Here is a 23,686-nt window from a genome sequence, read left to right as displayed (position 1 = left end):
CTGGGGGAGGGGGCGGAGCCAAGATGGCGGCTGGTAAGCACGGACTAGAGTGAGCTCCGTACCCGAGTCCCTCCAAAAACCTATAAAAATGGCTCTGAAGCAATTCTAGAACGGCAGAACCCACAGAACAGCAGAGGGAAGCAGGGCTCCAGCCCAGGACAGCCTGGATGGTCTCTGGGTGAGGTCTATTCCACACGGAGCTGGGAGCTGGGAACGGAGTGGAGCAGAGCCCAGCCTGAGCGGCGTGGACGATCCAGACCAGAAGCCGGGTGGAGGGGGCCCTAGCGCCCTGAATATGTGAGCTGCGGCAGTTACCAGACCCCTCAACCCACAAACACCAAAGACTGCGGAGAAGGTTAGTGGGAAAAGCTGCGGGAGTGGAAGGAGTTCGCGGTTCGGCTTCCAGCCCCGGGGGCAGCTACAGCTGTTGTTACTTCCGGCTCCAGGCCCACCTGGTGGGAGGAATTAAGTGGCGGATCAGAGCAGGAATGCAACAGCCTGCTGAAGATCTAAGCCCAGTCTGGACTGGGGGTCCTTGGGGAAGGAGGAGTGCAGCTCTGACAGAGCTGGCACCTCCCCCCCAAACGTAGAACATAGAACTCGTTAGTCTACAAGCAGTCATACCCCACTGAAAAACTCAAGGGTGAAGTTAGTTGGTTGGGAATATGGCCAGGCAGCGAAAACGCGCCCAGATTCAGTCTCAGACTTTGGATTCTTTCTTTGGTGACAAAGAAGACCAAAACATACAGTCTAAAGAAGACAACAAAGTCATAGAGCCTACAACCAAAGCCTCCAAGAAAAACATGAACTGGCCCCAGGCCATAGAAGAACTCAAAAAGGATTTGGAAAAGCAAGTTAGAGAAGTAGAGGAAAAATTGGGAAGAGAAATGAGAAGGATGCGAGAGAACCATGAAAAACAAGTCAATGACTTGCTAAAGGAGACCCAAAAAAATACTGAAAAATACACTGAAGAAAACAACACCTTAAAAACTGGGGGAGATGGTTGTGTCCCAGATAAGAAACTGGCTTAGAGGGAAGTAACAAAGGGTGTGGCTAAATGAATGTGTCTTAAGTGAAGTCTGCCAGAGCCCGGCTTCTTAGCCTTTTTTGTGTGTCAGAATCCTTTGATAGTCTACTGAAGCCTCCGAACCCTTCTCAGAAATATTTTAAAGTTGTCATTTAGTCATTTTTCAGTTGTGTCCAACTCTTCTTGACCCCATTTGGGGTTTTCTTGGCAGAGATACTGGAGTGGTTTGCCATTTCCTTCTCCAGCTCATTTTACAGATGAGGAAACTGAGGCAAACAGGGTGAAGTGACTTGTTCAGGGTCACACAGCTAGTAAGTGTCCGAGGAAAGATTTGAGCTCAGAAAGAGGAGCCAGAACGCTACCCAATGCACCACCTATTTTAAAATGCGTAACATTTTGCTTTCCTTTTTTCTTCTTTTGTGTTTTTTTTTTCTCTTTTGTTTTTTTTTTTTTTTGGTTTTGTTTCTTCTTTTTCCTAATTCGTTCCATTGGTCATAATTCCTCTTTACAACTTGACTATTGTGTAAATAAGTTCGATGTGAAGTTATATGTAGAAGATATATCGAATTCTATGCCCTCTTGGGGAGGTAGGGAGGAGAATGAGGAAGAAAATCTGGATCTCAGGATCATGCGGAACTGAGTGTTGTAAACTAAAAATAAAAAATCTTAATAAAAACATTCTTCAAAAAATGCATAACATAAAATATGTAATATTACAAAGAAAACAATTATAGTTAAATGTAGTTATCAAATTGTTATTGCTTCTAAATACAAGCGCATAAACCCCAGGTTAAGAACTCGTGCCCTAGAGGATGGTGTTGGGGGCAGTTTTCTTTTCTAAGAACCTGAGAGCCAGAAGATGCTGGACCAGCAAAGATACAAGACATAAGACACAAGCAGAGATTGTTTGATATCTGATAAATCATTAGTTATGAGAAGAGAAGAGGTACAGAGTAGTAGCCGGGAGTTAAATTTCTATTGAATACCTTCTCACAGACACCCACTGTTTCTATGAGTACAGATCAAACAACTGAGCAAGTAATGGCAAGAGAATGAAAAAATGTGGGGAAAGCCCTGAGAAGGTGGGGAAGCCCACTAGAGATAAGGTCTCAGCTCAGGATTGCCCAGTGGCAGCATCCCCTGGTCTAGTGAAGAGATACGGAGTTTGCCAAAGCAGTTAATCATGAGAGTTAACAAGCAGGAGAGAGGCAGAATCTCCTTCAGGAAATAGTGGGAAATATTCCAGCTGTCTGCAGAGATTGTACCATGTTTGTGTTTCTGCCAGGGATAAGTAACAGGTTTTGTTCTTCCTAGTTGGAAAAAATCAAAAATGTTCTCTAGCTTTCTATTTTCCAGCTTATCAAGGAGAATAAAGTGGCATGAATTGGTTGTTGTCCTTCGTTCTAGAAGAGGACCAAAATGACATCCCTATGTGGGTGTTAAGGTACAGTGTGTCCGACTGTGGCTGATCAGATCAGTATGAGCTTGCAAGGTTTTACCACAGGTCGGGCACAAATAGGCCACGTGAACATTTGGAGTAGAGTTGCACATCTCATGTTGCTTTTGAGCTACCACAACTCCACTTTGCTCACAGAGCACAGCACCTTCTTTGATGCTGGCAGTCCTGTGCCAGCCCATGTCTCACAATTGATTCCAAAGTTCTTCAGAGAGACCTTGAGAGTGTCCTTGTATCGCTTTTTCTGACCTCTACATGAGTGCTTGCCTTGTATGAATTCTCTGTAAAATAGTCTTTTGGGCAAATGTACTTTTGGCATTGGAGCAACACGGCCAGCCATTGGAGTTGCACTATTCCAGCTGAGATTCATGGAAGAAGCGTTGAATTTAGATCTGGAAGCTATTCAGCTACTTACTTCCTATGTGACCTTAGGCAAATTACTTACCTCTTGGGGCCTCAGTTTTCTTTATCTGTAAAATGGGGGATGACTCTTTCTAACACTATATCTTAGGACAGGAAATATCCCTTAAAAGAATGGAAAAAATCGTTCTAAAGGAAACCCAAGGGGAAACAGAACCTAAAACGAACACAACTATGAAATGGAGTGATGTAACACTTTTCAAACTTTAAAGTGATACATAAATGTCAGGTATTATTATTATTATCACCATCAATAACAACATAGTCATGTTACTAGGCAAAGGATCTGTGATTCTTTCAGTGTGGGAATTCCCTTCATTGACACATTGCAACTTGTCTATGATTTTGATAAATTCTTGGGATTTGCCTGAAGGCTGGTTGAATGAGTTCAGGCTCACATGGTTGCTAAGTGTCAGAGCGTGGACTTGAACTCATGCTGTTCTAACTCCAATCTACTTGGCAACACTAGCATAGTTATTTGCATGCAAGTGTAACAGTAACAATTACGATAATATAACACTAGGGAGTATATAGGGCAGGTAGGTGATGCAGTGGATAGAGTACTAGAGCTGGAGTCAGGAAGACCCAAGTTCAAATCTGGTCTCAGACACTTACTGGCTGTGTGACCCTGGGTAAATCACTTCACCCTGTTTGCACTTGTTTCCTCATCTGTCAAATGAATTGAAGAAAGAAATGGCAAACTACTCTAGTATCTTTGTCAAGAAAACCCCAAATGGGGTCGCAAAGAGTTGGACACGACTGAAAAACAACAGGGAGTGTGTGTGTGTATATATATATATATATATATATATATATATATATATATATATATATATATATGTATATCACACACACACACACACACACGTTTTCTGGTACTCATTGAAATTCAAATTTTTCCTCAGGTAGAGATCTTAAGGCAAGTACAGTCAGTTTTGCTATAATGCAACATATACATTCCTAAAAATTACTGTACTGTGCAAAATCATGCAACAAAAACGACAGGGCTTATGGGGAAAATGGGGTTAGGGATACAACACTTCCAGTCATAGATACTTTTTATTTTCATAGCATTGTCTCTAATAGTCTGTAATGTGGATTCCTTTCTGCCTGCTGCTCAGGGATATCACGTATTCTTTCATTTCATTAGACACATTTTATTATTTCAAGCTTCCCCTAAAGTCTTAAAGCTTTCTTTTTGCATACACTGTCGTTTTTGAACCAGGATGCTTAGATAACTTTGGGATGCTGATTTTTTAAAGATAAAAGTTCACAAATGTAAAAGACTAGCAAAACATGACCATGAACAGGGAGCCAGCAGATGTTTGAAGTGTGTACATGTGTATATTTTGCATCTTCCTGCATGGTTCAGTTCCACTGAGTGCAGTTTTCTGTTATTACCTAGTGTTTTCTTGTTGATGAAATCACGTATAATCAAAAGCAAAATTTGCTTTAGCCTTAAAATTTTCCCTAATATATCAATTGTGTTGGAAGAAATGCAAATTTTCAAACCAAGCATTATTACAGAACTAGCTGTAGGTAATTTGATCTAATAAGAATCACTGAGCCTTGGTGGAGTCCAACACCTTACTGGGGTGTGGCTATGGAACGGTATGTTTTGTTCCAAAGACAGTGATGAGGTCAGAAGGACAGTGGAATCATATTTGTATATTAAAAATATATACTCTTATTCAATGTAGTATAGAAGATAGAGAGCTTGACCTTGGAGACAGAAAGACATGAAGTCAAGTCCTTCCTGTGACACATACTGACTGTGTGTCTCTTGGCAAGGCACAACCTCTCAGTGCTTTAGGCAAGGGCTTCTTTAACTTTTTCCACTCCAGACCCCTTTTTGGTTTCAGTGGCCTGTTGGTATTGTATGGCCTGAAGGCAAGTGCATTGCAAAGTGTGCATGCTTTGTGTTAGGACCAAGGTTGCAGTGAAGTTGTGGATGTAACATAGGCAAGTGCTACCAGAAACACCTTGGATTCATTATGCATTTGATTTTTAATTAATTTTTGGTCATTGCGCATTCAGAAACCTTTTACTGATGCCAGATTTTTCAGGACTCCGTATGGGATCAGGACCCACAGTTTAAGAAGTATTGCTGAGCACTAGGCTCTATTGCTGCACTAACTATCTAAGACTTTAAACTGCAGAGAAGGTACCAGCTTGCGTTTATGGAGGACATTTCCTCACCTGGGAGTACCCAATACCAATGAAATTGCAGGGCCAGCCTCATTCTGATCACTCGTGTAAGCATATTCTTATGGCAGGTGGAGGGGTGGGAGAGGGATCAAGAAAGAACATAGTGAAGATTAATGGAAGAAGCAATAGAAATGAAATTGTGGTAGAAGTAAATCTGAACAGAAAAAAAGGAAATGAATGGTGAGTTGGAAAAACACTTTGTAGATCTGATGTGTATGTGTGGATCTATATGTCTGGTGTATCTATATATCTGGTGTAGCCATAGCTGGTCAGTCTCTCTCTCTCTCTCTCTCTCTCTCTCTCTCTCCCCCTCTCTCCCTGTCTCTGTCTCTCTGTCTCTCTCTCTCTCTCCCTCTTCCTCTCTCTCTCTCTCTACGTGTGGGTGTGTGTGTGTGTAAAATGTATCTATTGAGAAAGAAGGAAGGGAAAGGAAGAGAGAGTAGTGATAAGGGTTTTCAAATATCTGAATATCTCTTGAACTTCCTTCTGCTAAAAATAGAGTAGTTCATGCATTCTTGCCTTTTATTGTTGATAATTTTCTTCTTTAAAAAGTAGAAGAAGAGGCAGGAAAACTCCTATCCTGGACCTGATTCATGCTAATAAGAAGGATCTGGTTGTAGAAATAGACATGGCAGACACCTTGGGAAGAATCATGGCATTTGAGAGTTAATGACTGACTAATAAGGAAAGGAAAGCTGGGCATAGTCTGGTGTACCCAAGGTTTGGAGAGAGCAGGTTTCAGAGAATTCAGTGAAACATAGGATTCCATGGCCTGAAATTTTAAAGGAGATGTTCACTCAAGAGGGATAGAATATGCTGAAGAATAAAAATTTTGTTGCTGTAAACACAAATGTTTCTGATGAGGAAGAAGAGGAAATGATGCCTAGAAAGGCTGATGTGAGCACACAGAGGATCCACTAATTAGATTTCAGTTGTTAGATGGGGATAATAATAGTGGTTACCTCTCAGTGTTCTTGTGAAGATCAAATGAGGTAATAAATTTGCAAGTCCTTAGCACAGTGTCTGGCACATAGTAAGTACTTAATAAATGCTTGTTCTCTCCCCTCTTTACCTCCTCTCCTTTCCTTCCTCTTCTTCTTTCCCTTCCTCCTTTCTTCGTTCCTTCATTCCTTCCTTCGTTCCTTCTTTCCTTCCTCTATTTCTTCCTTCTTCCCTCCCTCCCTCCTTCCCTTCTTCTCTCTGTCTTCTCCCTCCCTCCCTTCCTTCCTTCATTCTTCCCTCTCTCTCATAGTGTCCCATAGGATAAATGATCAAAAGAGTCAGATATATTTGAACATGAAGAAGGTAGGACTTAGAGGCAGGGACGAGAACATGACAGCCATCTTCGGGTATTGGAAAGGGTGTCTTGTGAAAGAGGGATAAGGATTGTTTTGCTCGGTCCCTGAGGCCAGAATGAAGAGCAATGAATGGAAATTTTAGAGGAAGATTTTGGCTCTATTTAAGGAAAAACATTGCCTACTGACTAAAGATCAAACTTCTTGCCTTGGCATTCAAGCTCTTTTATAGTTTGGCTCTCATTTACCTTTCCAGCCTTCTTTCATGATTATTTCTCTTCATCAGAACACTACCATTTGGTCCAACTGCACTCTTCATCCCCCTTTGTAATGGCAAGCAAAGTGGGACTTTTTGTTGTCTTTTGTTTTGGAGTGCTTCTTAGCACTAAGACAATCAAGTGCCTTTGATTGAGTCTTGCCTTTGTCTGTAGGAAGGCCCACACCCTTTTGCTAATTAGGTTAAGAGAGGTGTGAAAACCTTGGGCCTTGGAAAAAGGGCATATATACTCTGAGGGTAGCTGTTAAGCTAGAACTCTCAGAACTATGGGAGGAAAGGTTTTGCTTTGGGGGCTCCCTCATGTGATTTGGCCAGATGAGACTCTGGGTAGCCATTAAGGAGCCCCATAGCTTTGAAAACCCAGATGTTGGTGCTTTTCTTTCTGGTAACTGTGTATGTATTGCTATGGTCAGTTAGAAGCCTGTCTGTTGATTTGTGTTTATTTGCTCTGTTTTTATAATTTTTGCTTGTAATTTCTGTTTGTGTTTTCTCTGAAGTGCAGTGTGTTGACTTTTCCCCCTGAACTAAGTAAATGATGTATGTATGTTTAATTAAAGTGAGATTGTAAACCCCTTAAAGTTGCTTTCCTTAGAAAAGCAGATCAAAGAACCTGTGCTAGCAGCCCTTCTGTGTGCCGGTGTTGTTGGCCTTACATAGCCCCAGTAGCTGCAAGTAGCATTGTTGTTACACCCTTTCTCCATCAACCTGATCTCATTCTTTTCCTGCCTCTGTGAATTAATTGCACATTGATTCCCATGCCCAGAATGAATTCGTCCCATGTACCTTCTTGTTCTTTCAGTCTTTAGGAGGTTCCAGTGTGCTACTTGACCTCTCAATCAATAAACATTTATTAAGTGCCTGCTATGTACCAGGCATTGTGACCATCCCACTTTCTTTTCTGGTCCCACCTATCATTGATGGTATTATTTCTGTCAGGGATTACATACACTGATACCTAGTTTAAAAAAAGAACCTGGCAACCAAATTGACTCCCTCTTGCAAAGTCCACAGGAACAAGGAATGGTCTGGGAAGATCTGACCTTCTCAGTATTGGCCCCTGTGGTACCAGTGCTTGAGGAGGAGACAAGAGTGTTGTCTCAGGTATGGGGCTTTCAAAGGGGTATGTTGCTGGGAGGTGGAAGACACTCCCAGGACTTTCATGTGCATTGAATTGAGCTCTATGGATGTAATCTTCTCTGAAGAATAGGTCCAAGTAGCAATAGCTCCTACTTTGCCTACAGGTGAGGAAGGAGAATGTACACGGTATGATGGGGGGATGTCCTTTTATTTTTCTTCTTTGAGTTCCTCCTCTGGTGATGGGCTGTAGTGTCCAGGGGAAGAACTCTGGGTTCAAATTCTGACTCCATAGCCTTACCGATGTGACCTTGGGTAAATTGCCTCACTTCTCTGGGCCTCAGTTTCCCTGTCTTTAAAATGATGGGGCTGAACAAGATGATGTCTAAGTTCCTTATGATCCTCAGAAGTTTCTGACCAAGGGGCATACTCTCTTGTTTAATAGAGGGTTCTGTGAATGGCTAGGTAAACTAGTCAATCACTAAGTACTCATAAAGTGCCTAAGATGTGCCAGGCACTGTGTTTGGTGCTGGGATTCAGAGGCAAAAATGAACAAGTTTCTGCTCTCAAGGAGCTTATGTTCTTTATGAACTTTGCAACCTGTGTTCTCATTCAACTATTACTTCTTTCTGTATCTCATCTAGCATTGTTTATTTTCTCTTTTTAAAAATTAGCTTTTTTAAAAAAATCAATCAAAATTTACTTTCTTCCTCCCTACTCTCTCCCCATTGCAAAATAAAGAAAAACAAAGCCTTTATACCGAATGTGTATTTTGTTGTTTAGTCGTTTTTCAGTCATGTCCAACTCTTTGTGACCTCATTTGAGGTTTTCTTGGCAAAGATACTAGAGTGATTTGCCATTCCTTCTCCAGCTCATTTTGCAGATGAGGAAACTGAGGCAAACAGGGTTAGCCCATGGTCACACAGCTAGTAAGTGTCTCAGGCCAGATTTGAACTCAGGAAGAGGAATCATCCTGACTCAAGGCCCAGGACTCTATCCACTGTGCCACCTAATCAAACAAAATAAATTCCCACATTGGCCACCTCACACACACACATGAATATGTATCTATGTATATGTGTGTGTATGTATGTATGTACATGTCTCGATTTGTGCTATGAGTCCATCTCTGTGCCAGGATGTAGGAAGCATGTTTTATCTTGGAAATAACATTGCTCAGAATTCTTAAATATTTCAAAGTTGTGTTTACATTATTGTTAATGTATAAATTATTCTTCTAGTTCTGCTCATTTCACTCTTCATCAGTTAATAGAAATCTTCCTAGGTTTCCTCTGAAACTGTCTCCTTCATCATTTCTAACAGCATGATATAATTCCGTCACATTTATATACCATAATATGTTCAATCATTTCCCAATTGATGGGCACCTCCTCAGTTTCCAGTTCTGTCCAACCACAAAAGGGTTGCTATAAGTAGTTTTGTACATATGGGTCCTTTTCTTCTTTCTTTGATCTCTGGGGTATAGATCTAGTATTGGTACTGCTGGGTCAAAGAGCCATTGTTTAATAATTTGAGGGCATAATTCCCAATTGCTTTCCAGAATGGCTGAAACAATTCACAGTTCCAGGAACAGTGCTTTAATGAACCTCTTTTGCCACTACCCCTCCAGCATTTGTCATTGTCCCTTTAAAAAAAAAACTTTGCCAATCTAATTGTTATGATGGAGATCCTCAGAATTGTTTTAATTTGCATTTCTCTAATTATTACTGATTTAGAGCATTTTTTCAATAAGGCTTTTGATAGCTTGTATTCCTTCATTTGAAAACTTCCTGTTCATATCCTTTGACCATTTATCAATTGGGAAATGACTCTTACCCTTAAAAATTTGAATCAATTTTTTACATGTCTTAGAAATGAGAGAAACTTGCTATACAGATTTCCTGCACCCCGCCCAGTTCCCTCCCCCCAGTTGATTTTCAAAAGTTGTCCTTTACGGTGTAACTAGTATATATTCATATAATGCAAATTGATTCACACTAGCCTAAGAAAAGAATCAGGTAAGGAATGTGTTTGTATTTATAAACTCATGTTTCATATACTATTGTATTATACTTTGTTTTCATTAGCCACAAACCATTCCTTTCTGTCTGTCAGTCAGTACCTCTCTCATAGGAATAGTTTAAAGAAACCCATATGTTTTATTAATAAGAACACTCTGAAAAGGCTGTCAGTCTATAGAGGCAAGATGGTGTAGTGAGGGGACAGACAGCCAGTCTCTGAGTCAGGAAGATCTGGGTTCAAGTCTCTCCTCTGGCACATATTGGCTAATACTAAACTTCTCTGTGCTCTGGGCCAAAGAAAAACCAAACCTATTTTGGTGGGAGGACTTTTCTCATCCTGGAGTTTCCTATACTATACTAATAATTACTATTAATAAATACTATATTAATAATTATTAATGTATATTATTATTATACTATTCCTAAAGGCAAATAAGAGCATGTCTATGATCTCACTGGAAAAGTTTATATTCAAAGAATGATGATGATGACTTTTGCTTGAGAGTATTTTTAAGGCAGAAAATAAAATTAATTGAGATAACAGTAGGATTGTGATGTTTTCACTAACACATTTATCAGTGCTGCTCATGGAAAATGAGTCATGATTCTGGTTTATTGGCCACTTAACACATAGACATGTTGTAACCATAAAAGTGCAGTTTTTTTAAATGTTGTCTTGAAGCTACTATCAACTGTAAGAAGTTGATAATGTTGGCTGTTGGCTGTTCGATATCCTCAGGTACACTTTTGTTTCACGCAGAAGTGATAGAGCACTCTGCCTTTCTCTGCTATCCTGTCTCATAGTTAAAAGCCCAGTCAGTTGGCCAGAGCCAGCTGCCTTGGTTTCATAAGCAAAAACACATTTTAAAAGCATAGTTCCAGTGATTACTTTCCGCATAAATGTATTGACATTTCAAAGCAGGGTGACCTTGTCCTATAATCCCATTGCATTAACAACATGTATCAGTAAATTGTCCCTATTAATGAATTTATCAACGACAGTGCTTAAATTGCTTAAACAAGGCTGATGCATTCTACTAAATTAGTACAAAGATGAACGATAATATAACCTCTTCTCATTTGAGCTCCAGGCTATTTTGGAACCAAGTCTGTCTGTATCTGAACAATCAGCTTTTCAGAACTCACAGGCCAGTGTCAGGAGATGGAGCAAATCTTTGCATTTACCTTCAAATTAATGATTTTGCAAATTATAGTTCCCCAAACTCAAATCTTGCTGTGTTCCCATCTGGAGAGGGTATAGTAGTTTATGTGGATGCTGGGCAGTGCATCTGTCTATGGGCTGTAGTTTAAAAGTGGAAAATTTTGATCAGATTTCTGAGTCTGGAGCCGACAAGACACCCCGAAATTCAACTCCCTCAGTTGATGTATAAGGAAACTGAGGTCCAGAGAAATGTAGTGACTTAAATTAGCTCATACAGCTGATCAAATGTCAGAACCAGGACTGGATCCCAGGCTTCCTGTGATTTCTAAGTGCTGTGCTCTTCTCACCATCAGTCTGTTTTGTATGTTAGTTTTTGTAAAGAAGTTTCTGACAGACACTCTTTTGTGGTAGTGGTTGTGTGAAAGAATCTTGAGACTGTGTCTTTCTGTCTGTCTTCTCTCTCTCTCTCTCTCTCTCTCTCTCTCTCTCACTCACACTCACACACACACACACACACCCACACATATTGGAAGTGGCAGTCTTATGGCAATCCCTGCTTGGTCTTGATAAATCCAGTTTCAAACCATTCACACCAAGTAGCATCATGTGTTTGGTGAGGAAAACATCAACAGGTGTTGACCTGCCAGTTCTGGAAGCAAGCAGAACATTCCCAATAACGTGCAAATGTGGAGTGACTCTTCTGTTTGTTTCACTTCTGAGAGTTTGTTATGGAAACATCACTAATCTCTTGTGTCTGGCCAACCATTGTCAGTGACATTCTTTTCTTCCCCTCACCCAGATCAGGTTATTTCTTACCTTTTTAAGGCTTTTTCAGAGGACACCTTTTCAGAAGGTTCAGTGTTGTCTATAGTAACAGATAAGTTACTATAAGGTATTATAAAGGTCATTTGAAAAGCTTTTTGCTGCCTGAAGAAAACATCTTTTCTTTCTAAATCATTCTCCTTGAAACAGTTGTTTAACTGAATGAATTTGGCTTTAAAATCTTTAGCTAAAACATTTTATATGATTTTTAGAAAACACATGGGTCATCGTATATATATAGATTAAAAAAAAGAAACCTGAAACTCAGACTAATGATGTTTATTGCTGAAATATTGCTTTTCTCTGTTCAAGTAACCTGGCCTCTTCACTGTTAAGGTATTTGATTTATGTCAGATGTGATAACTGTATTTGACATAAAAGTTATTCTTTAATTAGATAATGAGTAAATTGTTTGGTGAATAGAACATTTACTGAGATACGGCAACTGTGAAGAGATTTTTTTTTTGCTTATGAAATCAAGACCCTTGAAATTTTAGCCAAGATGTATGCTTTTGTTATTGTTGAGTCACTTTTTTCAGTCGGGTCTGACTCTTTGCGACTCCATTTGGGGTTTTTTTGGCAAACATACAGGAGTGGTTTGCCATTTCCTTCTCTAGTTCGTTTGATAGAATGAGGAACTGAGGCAAACAGAATTACGTGACTTGCCCAGGATCACGAAGCTAGTAAGTGTCTGAGTTTGGATTTGAACTCAGGAGGAGGAGTCTTCCTAACTCCAGGCCCAGTGCTCTATCGACTGTGCCACCTAAATGCCCAAAACATATACTTAGAATTCTATTTTAAGGAATTGGATGGGACATCAAGATTGTTTTATTATATTTGAGTTTCATTTTAATGAGGGCTCATACCTGGGATCATAAGAAAGAGTAACTGTTAATGGGGTCAATTACTTGGTTTGTTTTCTAGCGGACCTCACTCAAGAGTTATCAACTAGTTGATTTTGTCAGTCATATACTTTTGTGCATCCTCTCTTGCCTTTATCAGACTTGTTTCCCTTTCACCATTCGCTCTTTCGTCATCCGTGCTGTCCACAATGTACAGATCACCCTTCACATGCTTAGAGACTCTGGTTCAGAACCTGGACCAGAATTTTATCTTTATTCCTTTAAACCTCTTTGTTAATCTCTCTTCTTCATTGGCAACCACCAATACTAGAGACAGCTCCCTTTAGGACCCTTTTCAGTCCTCTCCTATACCCACCCTTTTCTTCCAGCAGTAGCAGGACATAGGCACAGAACAAAACTGGAAACATGACAACACATTTTGGGTGTAAAATTATCAAAATATTTTAGAGTTGGGCTGTGCCACTATGGTCAATTGCCAGAAGAGGCGAGCCTTCATTATAGTGTGTAATTCCTACATGGACAGGTCTGGTGTGGGAATCTTATTTAGGAATTTTTACTGGCAAAACCATTTTGTTATCAACCATCCGCGGAGAAATAAAACTTTCATTTTACAGGAAACTGTTATAATACTGTTAATATATTATAGTAGGTAATAAAAATATAACATAATTACATATGATATAATAAAAATGTTATAATATTAATTAAAATGGGGTTCTACCTGTGTAGGTAAAAAAAAGTTAGTTCTTTCTCTGGAGAACTGTGAGCATATGAGGGAGAAAGGACTATGAGTGTTACCATCTGTTTAGAAGCACATTTGAGTCAGGTAAAGAGATCATCCTGGATGAAAACCCACTATGCAATTAATCTCCATTGTCTTTTAGAATAAAAGACACTCCTGCCAGAGGCAGAACCTGGAACTTCCTACTGTGCTATGTAGTCATGTGAGTGGCTCTGTGAAGTGAGTGGTGACAGGTTCTGTAGTGTTTTTCCAAGTGTCAATATGTACACACAAGCCAATCTAAAAGCCACAGGGCATTCTTGGAAACCATGTTATAAACCAGATAGGCAAAAAATGTATCATTTTAAAAGTAAGGCTATATTTTCTCATCAAAAGAGTTTTATAATTGAGGGTTGCAGTCCTGACCAAGAACTCAACATAAATCATACATTTGGCCAACAACATGCCATCAAGGCAGACATTTAATTATAAAACTGTATAATCATCTAAGGTATTAAAATTATACACCAAGCCTGTTATAGGATCTTATTTTAATTTTTTTCTTAAATCATATTTTGTTTTAATTTCCATTGATAATTACAAGTATTGAAATATACAAACAACAGAAGAAAAAGAAACCCAACAAACAAGATGAAAAGTTGAATATGAATTATTGTACATGAAACCATAAACTTATGTTACTTATATTGTACATGAAACCATAAACTTATGTTTATTCAGTTCAACAAACATTTTTAAAAGTTCCTACTCTGTGTAAGGCACTGGGCTGGGTGATGGTTTTCACCCTCAAAGAGTTTACATTCTTCTGCGAAGAGGTACGCTCTGTCCAAGCTGCACACTAAATAATGTAGTATATATAAAGTTTTGCAAAATTATTTCAAGAGGGTGAAAGCAATGATTACACGGATCAACAAACCATGACATCCCTCCCTCCCCCCTCTCCCAAATGTATATATTAACTTTAACAAAGTTAGTCACAAAGTAATCCTCTTGGTTCCATCATCTTTTGGCTGAACTCCTTTTCTTTTTATCTAATGAGGTTTTGTTGCTATTCTGGTTGTCTTTACAACCAGATGAGCGTGTATGTTGTTCTTTTAGTTCTGTTTTTTTCAATCTGCATCATTTCAATTAACCTAGTATCTGTCATTTCTCATGGTTCAATAGTATCAGCCATTTCCTCACTGTTGGGTACATCATTTGTTTCTATTTTTCTTATTACTAATAATGCAATTCACAATGTTTTTACATAAATGCAGTCACTACTGGTCTACACATAACTACCTATGGTCTTAGTAGTGGGATCACTACTGTTTTATACATAAGTACCTGTGGCCTTAATAGCGGGTTCACTATTTACACGTCACTACTTGTGATTTTAGTAGTGGGAGCACTACTGTTCTACACATAACTACTTACGCTTTTAGTAGTAGTTTTATTTCTCCGCAGATGGTTGATAACAAAGTGGCTTTGCCAGTAAAAATTCCTAAATAAGATTCCCACACCAGATCTATCCATGTAGGAATTACACACTGTAATGAAGGCTTGCCTCTTTTGGCAATTGTCCACAGTGGCACAGCCCAAGTCTAGAATATTCTGATAATTTTATACCCAAAACATAGATACCTTAACTTATTATTATTAAATGCTTGTTCCTTTACTTTCTTTGGTTGGCCTTGTTGCTACACATAGAATTTGTAGAACTCTACTGAATAATAAGTTAGAAAATAAAATTTTATTTTGCAAACTTGTTCTTAGTGAGAAATTTTTAATATTTCTGAATTCCATATGATGTTGGATCTTAGATTCAGATGGTTTTCATCTTGCCAAGGAAAAACACTTCTGATCTACACATAACTACTTATGATCTTACTAGTGGGAACACTATGGTTTTATACATAACTATCTATGCTCTTAGTAGTAGGATCACTGCTGGTCTACACATAACTACCTATCATCTTAGTAGTGGGATCACTAGGTTGAATTCCCTACTGCTTTCCAAGAAGGCTGACTTCACAGCTCTACCAGCAATGCCATCCCTATTTATCCCTTTTAATTCAACATTTATTAAGGACTTTCTTATGCACAGTCACTATGGGGCTACAAAGTAAAAAAGAAAATAGGCTGTACATTTGATGAACTTCTATTTTACTGGCATTTTATCTTATTTTCTTTTGTTTTCTTTGCCAATATGGCAGAACTAGGGTCCTTATCCAAGGGTTATTCCAATTTGTGCTTCCTTGACTGACCATGTCACTCCCTTCCTTACTCAACTCTAGTGGTTCCCATTGGTTTGAGGATAAAATGGAACCTCCTTTCTATTGTTTGTAAAGTCCGTCTTTCCAGCAGACATTTCTCCTACTCCTGCATTCAGAGATTCAGCCATCTCTCTGTTCTTCACACCTGACACTGTAGTCTCAGTGGCTTTGCTTTAGCATCCTCAGCCTATAGAAAGAATGTCTCGTTTCCAGCTCAAGTACCACCTTCCATATGAAGGTTTTCCTGATCTCCCTCCACCCTCAACTGCTAGTACCCTCCCTCCTTACTTTATATTCATTTGCATTTATTCTCTTTATATTTATGTTGTATATACCGATATATGTACTCATTGTCTCACCCATTAGAATGTAAGCTTCTTTGTAGTAGATGTTTCATTTTTTGGATTTCTATCTCTACTATCTAACACAGTAGGTGTTTAATAAGTGCTTGTTGATTCATTGATTTGAACACTTTTCATGGATCTATTGATAATTTGTGTTTCTTTCAAGAACTATTTGTGGCCTTCCTCCAATGAACTCTCTGAGCCATTGCCTTTGCTTTTATAAATAAGTGTGTGCCCCGAATGTAGTAGGCACTTGTTTATTGAGTTACATTCCTTATAGATTTTAGATATGACTTTTCTTCTTCCTTGCTGCCATTTCTTTCTTTCCTTCACATTGTGAAGGAAAGTGTAATATGAACGGTATTTTTTATAATGGAATCATCTACTTTATATCATGGTTTTTCCTACTCCACCTCCACAATTTCTTCTAAGCCATAGAAGGTTAGGAATGCTCTCCACTAGTACATTATCTGGTAGTTTTTCTCAATATTTTGTTTTTGTGCTGAAGCTGACAATCCATTTTAAATTTATTGTTGTATGAAATTACAGGCTTTACTCCCATTTGTCTCCAAGTCTCTATCCCATTTATCCATTTTTTATTGAGGATTTTATTTCTTTATAATTTTTGTGAGTTTTGTTCTACTGAACAACACATGCATTTAGTTTTACATCATGATTATTTAATCTTTTGGTTTAATCTATTTTTCTGTTTTTAGTTACTTAATTCAATTTTAGTTTTCAACATTCACTTCCATAAGATTTTGAGTTTCAAATTTTCTCCCCCTCCTTTTCCTTCTACCTCTCCAAGAAGGCATACAGTCTGACAAAGGCTCTCCTTCATATTAAACATATTTTCATTATGTTTCTATTTTTAATTCGCATGAGATAAAAAAGATATTTGTCAGATAATTAATGTTTTATAGCATAATTTGAGATCTAGTGGTACAAATCTTTGCCGCTGCCTCCTTGCATAATTTTCCCTTATGTCCTCATGTTTTTCTTTTCCTATAATGAATTTTCTTGTCATTTATCTGACTCTATGAAGCACCTATTTAGTATCTTGATTAATATCAGTCTATAGATTAATTTGGAGAATAGTATGATCTTTACCGGGCACGTAGGTGGCACAGTGGATAGAGTGCTGGGCCTGGAGTCAGGAATTCTCATTTTCTTGAGTTCAAATCCAGCCTCAGATGCTTAGCTGTATGACCCTGGGCAAGTCACTTAACCCTGTTTGCCTCAGTTTCCCCATCTCTCAAAAGAGCTGGAGAAGGAAATGGCAAACCACTTCGGTATCTTTGCTAAGAAAACCTCAAACAGGGTCTCTCACAAAGAGTCAGACATGACTGAACAACAACAACAGCAATAACAAGATCTTTACTACATTAGCTTGATGTAACCATTAATATCGAATATCTTTCCAGATATTTTGCATTTTCTTTGTTTATATAAAAATTTCTTATATTTGTTTTTGTATAGGTCTCATGTAATCTTGGTAGACTAATTCCCATGTTTAATACTTTAATGTCATTGTTTTAAATTGCATTTCTTCCTTTAAGTTTTTCTGAGTTTTATTAAGGAAATGCTAAATGATTTATGAATTTCCCTTATATTAAATTATTTTGCAGAAGCTATTTAATATTTTTATCAATTTTTGTTGTTTTTAAAAACTATTCTAAATAAACTATAACATCACCCCAAAATGGAGATACCTTAACTTATTGTTATCAAATGCTTGTTACTTTACTTTCTTTTTTTTTGCCTTGTTGCTACACATAGAATTTGTAGAACTCTACTGAATAAGTTAGAAAATAAAATTTTATTGTACAAACTTGTTCTTGGTGGGAAATTTTTAATATTTCTAAATTCCATATGATGTTGGATCTTAGATTCAAATGAATGTTTTTCATCTTGCCAAGGAAAAAATACTTCCATTTTCATGGATTTTAATATTTTACCAAATGAGCATTGGATTTAATGAAATACTTTCTTTTCATGTATCTCCTACTATAATAATACAATCCTATGGTTTCTCTCCCTTTCAAAGTGGAGAGATATGGTGGCTATAAGGGCAGCATTGGTTTTAAGTAAATTATTACTGGTAAATTCTTATGAAAGAGCGTGGTGGAAGATTAGGAACAGTTTCATTTCATAAAACAGGGAGAAGGTAAACAGCCATACAAAAAGCTTTCATATTTGTTTACCGATGAAACTGGAATGATGATAATGAATAGATGAAAATTGTAAAAGATTAAAAAAAGAAAATTGCAAAAGAGTTGTAAAGATTTTTATAACAAACTTTTCTTCTCAAGTTACATCAGATATGGATTCTAACATCAGAGTCTCTGATGTACTTACTACATGAGGAAATATAATGATTATGTAAGGACAAAAGGATTACAACCTCCTCTAAGATTAAAAAAAAAACTGATTGTGGAAATGTACTTGAAGTAAATCTCTCAGATTACATTCTAACATACAGTATCTATTAGGAATTAACGCATCTGTAAGATGAGACACATTCTCCAGTGGAGCAAAAGTCAAAGAACATGACCACTCCATTTGCAAAGGAGAAAATGCAAATTGTTGTTAACCATGTGAAAAGATGAAATGTTGGATTTGAAGGCAGATCTCAGTTTGAATTTTAACTCAACCCTTTACTAGATATTTGACCTTGAGCTTAACCTTTCCAAGCCTCAGTTTCCTCATCTGAAAAATGAAAGCGCTGGACTATATAACTTTGAAAGACCTTTCCAGTTCTAATCTATTATATGATTCAAAAACTCCCTAATAATAAAAGAAATTCAAACCGAGACAATCTTAAATTGCCAACTTAAGTCTGTTTGGCAAATTTCAATTCAGCTTTGCTAGGACTCTATTCCAAAAACATTATACAAAGGGGAAAGGGATATATTTTACTAAAATATTCATAGCTGCTATATTTTTCTGGGAAAAAGTGGAATAGCACCTTTGTATCTGACAATTAGAAAATGGCTGCATAAAGTATGGCAAGCTAATTAATACTATATTGTGGCACCATGAGAAATGATATCTAAGAAGTGTATAAAGAAATATGAAAAGACATATTGAGGTGATACAGAGGGAAATAAGCAGAACCACAACTGTATATACACTGATCACACACACATACATATAGGTATATAAATGTGTATATATACAAACATATACATGTGTTTGTATATACACACATACACACATGATATGCACACACATACATGCATGTATATACAAAGATGTACATATATACACATATGTGTATATACACACATATGCCTATGTGTATATGCACATACATAGATGTCTATATGTGTATGTATATGCATGTTTATGTGTATGTGTGTGGTTGTATGTGGTTGTGTGTGTGTGTGTGTGTGTGTGAAAATTGACCCAAAGGTGGTGGACTTTTGGGTGCTAAAATATTTTCTTTAGCATTCAAAGCCCTTTATAACCTAGCCCCCTTCTATTTTTCTAGTCTTCTTATGCATTACAGCCTTCTGCCCCCACATTCGTGATCCAGTGACAACTCACTTCTTTGCTCCTTGAGCAAAATACTCAGTCTTCTGACCCTGGGCCTTCTGGCTGGCTGTTCCCCATGCATGAGAAGCTCTCACGCCTTATCTTCTTCTAGTGGCTTCCCTAGCTTCATTCAAGTCCTAGGTAAAATCTCACTTACTCAGACCCTTTCCTGATCTAGTACCTTTCCTCTGTTATTTTCGATTTATCCTACACATAGCTTGTTTACATAGGATTGTTTGCGTGTCTTTTACACATCTTTGCATCTCCAGCACTGAGCACAGTGAATGTCTGTTGACTGGCTGACAAGAAGGCAAGGGGAAAAAAACCCCACATTTTTCCTTACTTATTTGTTGTTGATTAATTTATTTGGTTCTCTAATGTTATTAGGGATATGGGGTAACATTTTACCCCTTGTTTTGTGTTTATTTAAATAATTTGTTGATGGCTAGGTTTATAATAAAAATAATATTGATATATTTGAATATTAATATCACCTTTAAGCTTGAGATTTCTTTTATATTTATCTCACTTAATGATTTCTGATTCAAATTTAGCATTTTCCTGGCATTGTGACTTATTTATTTGGGTGGGCTGAAGCATGGTAAATTTTATTTCAATTTCTCATTTTAAATCTGTATGTTTTTCTGTTTTAAATATGCTTTTTACAAAAAGGACTTAGGAGTCTGTAGGAGCCTGTAAAACAGGAATATTAATAGCACTTACCTCCCAGGGTTGTTGTGAGGACAAAATAAGGTAATATTTGTAAAATATGTTACAAAACTTAAAGAAATATGCAAATATTACCTATTTTATAAGGGATGGATCACTGGGTAGAGGGAAAGGGATATGTTCATAAATGAAAGTAGCATCAGAACAAGAGATCTTAACAAAAATAAAATTCTTTCTAAAAAAATAAGAAAGTCTTCTAGTAATACTGATTTTTGATAATGAATGTTTCTGTTAGTGAATGTTGCAAAGCACTTCATAAATGTCTCATTGGATCCTCACAACAACCATTGGAAGTAGGTGCTATCATTACCTGCATATTATTTTGCATTTTACAGATGAGTAAACAGAGTCAGGAGGACATGAAGGGACTTAACCAGGGTCACACAGCTAGTAAGTATCTGAGGCTACATTTGAACTCAGGTCCTCCTGATTCCAGGTCCAGCATTCTATCTGCTGTACCACCTAGCCGCTTGCAACAGTTGTCACTGTAAAGAAATCCTTCCTCTGTCTAACCCATTTCCTTTCTTCTGGTGACATGAAGAGCAAGTCAGAGGTCAATAACTTCTACGCGGTGAAAGGGACCATTCACTTGAGAAATAGGCCTCCGTATCAAGCAATTTTTTACTCTATTAAAAAACCAGTTTGCCCATCCCTGCTCTAACTACACCCTATTAAGCTCCTCACCAGAATCAGATAAGGTTTATTTATAAAGTCTGTCTAGTGGAAAACCTGTTCCTCCCTCAATCTGAAGGGCTTGCTCTGCAAATCCAGTTAAGAGGCTCAGCTGCCCTAAATCTCCTCGACCAGCTCTAAGAAACATTTTTCTAGTGTTCACAAAGGTGTGCAGGGCTTAAGCTCTAAATTGAGCAAATCAAATTGGTCTGGTGATTGCTTAGTCATGCATTTAAGAACTTGAGAAATGCATGCATATACACATATATATTTGCCCTTATTATCCTATAGGTATGAGGAGGATTGCTCCCAGGAGTGTCCAGCTACTGCCTCTGCCCACCTAACAGTTTTCTACTGGGTTTAAGGTTGGTCTGCCTCGTAAAGCCACTTATTTGACAACTCTTTCATGTTCTTCTCACGTCTTGTGCTTTTGTCATACACTGTTACTAGACTGTATGTTCCTTGAGGGCAGGGACCATCTGTTATTAACATTGTATCTTCTCCATCACTAGCATGGTGCTCTGTATACACATTAGTCATGATACGTGAATGGACGAGTGCTAGGTGTGCAGTGCCAATGCGATACTTGAAGAGGCTACGGCTGCTATGAATATGCTGACCTAGTTCTGAATCGCAAAATGTAACGGACTTGCTACATGAAAGGCAGAACGAAAACATTTATTCAAATGCCAGAAAGCCAAATCCATCATAGCAACAAAGAAATCTGTACACATTAGCAAGGTGGGGCGTGGGGTGGGGGTGGGGCGGGGCTACCGACCTCCCCAAGTCTTCCCTCTGTTAGGGCCTCCCCACAAATGAACTCCCTCAAGCAAAATCACTCCCTCTCTCACTCACCCTCACTGCTGCTCCGTGTCTCCCCCAGCTCTGACTGTTCTGTCTCACTTCCTCTCAGCTCTGCTATGCCCCTTCCTGCTCCACCCATTAGGCAAGCTCCTCCCACCACAGCCTCCATGTGACTCAGACCCATGTGACTCAGACAGGTCACATGGGCCTATTAATGGATGGGAAAATCTTCAAATTGTTTTAACAATACAATCTGTAGTCAATCTGAAAAACGAATCTGGATTACGGGATGCCTCTTCTATGTGGGACACATCAATCTAGCCTCTAACGATCCAGAATAATCTGGTTACTCTGTTGTTTAGTCATTTTTTGGTCATATTTGACTCTTTGTGACCCTTTTTGGTGTTTTCTTGGCAGAAATACTGGAGTGGTTTGCCATTTCCTTCTCCTGCTCATTTTGCAGATGAGGAAACTGAGGCAAACAGTGACTTGCCCAGGGTCACACAGCTGGTAAATGTCTGAGGCCACATTCAAACTCAGGAAGATGAACCTGACTCCAGGCCAGGTGCTCTATACACCTAGCTTCCCCTTCACTCTACTAGTGTTTAGTAAATACTTAATTTATTGATTAACCTAAAGGAATAAATTTAATGGTGGAGAATTTCAGGCCCTTGAAATGACAGACTGGTGAAAATGGGCTAGGAGTTCTTGTGACAGCCTGAAGGTGGCCACCTAGTTTACCTGCAGTGGGACTGACCTTGCCTGAGTTTACACATTTTTGAAGTTTGGAAGCTAATGGAGCCATGATTGACTTCTCTGAGTGTTTGTCTGAATATGCCCTTCAAGTTTGAGGCACGTGGATGTAGTTGGAATTTTAGACCACTTAATCTGAATTCATTTTGTCCATTGGGAAAGTTGAATAGCTCTTAACTACTCAAATAGCTCTTGCAAGGTAATTAGATTTTTCCTTCAGATACAAATTTATTAGCTGTATTTTTCTTTATTAAATATCCAGACAATAGCTACAAATGTCTTTTCCTTCTTTGTATGATTTTTCTTTCTGAGTGGGCACCTAACACTTGTGTGATTGGTCAGTTGGTAATAAGTATTTATTAATCACCTTCTATGTGCCAGAACTTTGCTAAACACTCAGGATACAAAGAAAGACAAAAAACAGTCCCTGCTCTCAAGGCTACAGAGGGATTGGGAAGGATTGATCAAATGAGTTCTCTTCTCTGAAGTTTGAACTCAATAAGTTTGTTTTTCCTTGATAACATTGGAAAACTTAGGGGAACAGATAGATAGATGAGCCTTTGTAAATTTTTGGTTTCTCTCTTTTCCTTCATATCAGTTTCAGTATTCCTAGTTTCCTGAAGAGTAACCTAACAAAGTTTGGCCAGATTATATTTATTTAGAAGAACTATGTCTGAAGGAGATGAGAAAAAATTTTTTTGACATAGCTACTCTTTGGAGGGGAAATGGCAATCTTTCCTACTATATTTATAGTTTACCATTTTCCCATTTCAAGATCCTTGTTTTTAAAGTACAGATCATTTCTTAATTGTCAAAATATTGAATATAATTACCCTGAAAATCTGTTGGTAAGGGGTAACAAGAGTAATTGGATTTGTGGTAGAAGTGAATAAATTTCACTAGTGGTCCATAGTGTATATATCCGGGCCAATGGGCTTAGTAACAGGAGGACAGAAGCCTCAAAATCTGTTGCCGAGTATTTTTAAAGTATTTCTATTTTAAAATATATTTTTAAAGTATGAGAGAAGGGGTTCATCTCATAACGGAAGAGATAAATGAATTGTCATCATAGGAAGAAGTTTAAATCCAATCCCGAGGAACAAAGCACTTTTCTTGGCACTCTTGTTTTCATGGCCCTGGTTGGCAGAAGAGTTTTTGAAAATGTCAATATGTGAATCTCAGCTGTGGCTTTAAAACATATACATACACAGAGCTTTCAGACTTT

At 38.1% G+C, this 23,686-nt stretch overlaps 1 protein-coding gene across 3 annotated transcripts in view; it reads left to right on the top strand.

The window, feature by feature from the left end:
• The first annotated feature begins 21,244 nt into the window (after positions 1–21,244).
• The window catches only part of ARHGEF28 (Rho guanine nucleotide exchange factor 28), a 276,929-nt gene continuing 274,487 nt past the window's right edge, over positions 21,245–23,686 (top strand). For 2 of the 3 annotated variants that reach the window (XM_036763753.1, XM_036763746.1), the window contains exon 1: positions 21,246–21,269. The gene's annotated coding sequence lies outside the window, so the exon portion shown is untranslated. Of the gene's footprint in view, positions 21,270–23,686 lie in introns of all 3 variants that reach the window. The other variant, XM_036763762.1, reaches the window with a different exon arrangement.

Source organism: Trichosurus vulpecula, chromosome 1 (genome assembly GCF_011100635.1).
Source record: "Trichosurus vulpecula isolate mTriVul1 chromosome 1, mTriVul1.pri, whole genome shotgun sequence".
In the NCBI taxonomy this organism is placed as follows: domain Eukaryota; kingdom Metazoa; phylum Chordata; class Mammalia; order Diprotodontia; family Phalangeridae; genus Trichosurus; species Trichosurus vulpecula.
Note: the sequence above shows the minus strand (reverse complement) of the source record. Positions and strands in the feature narration are given on the sequence as shown.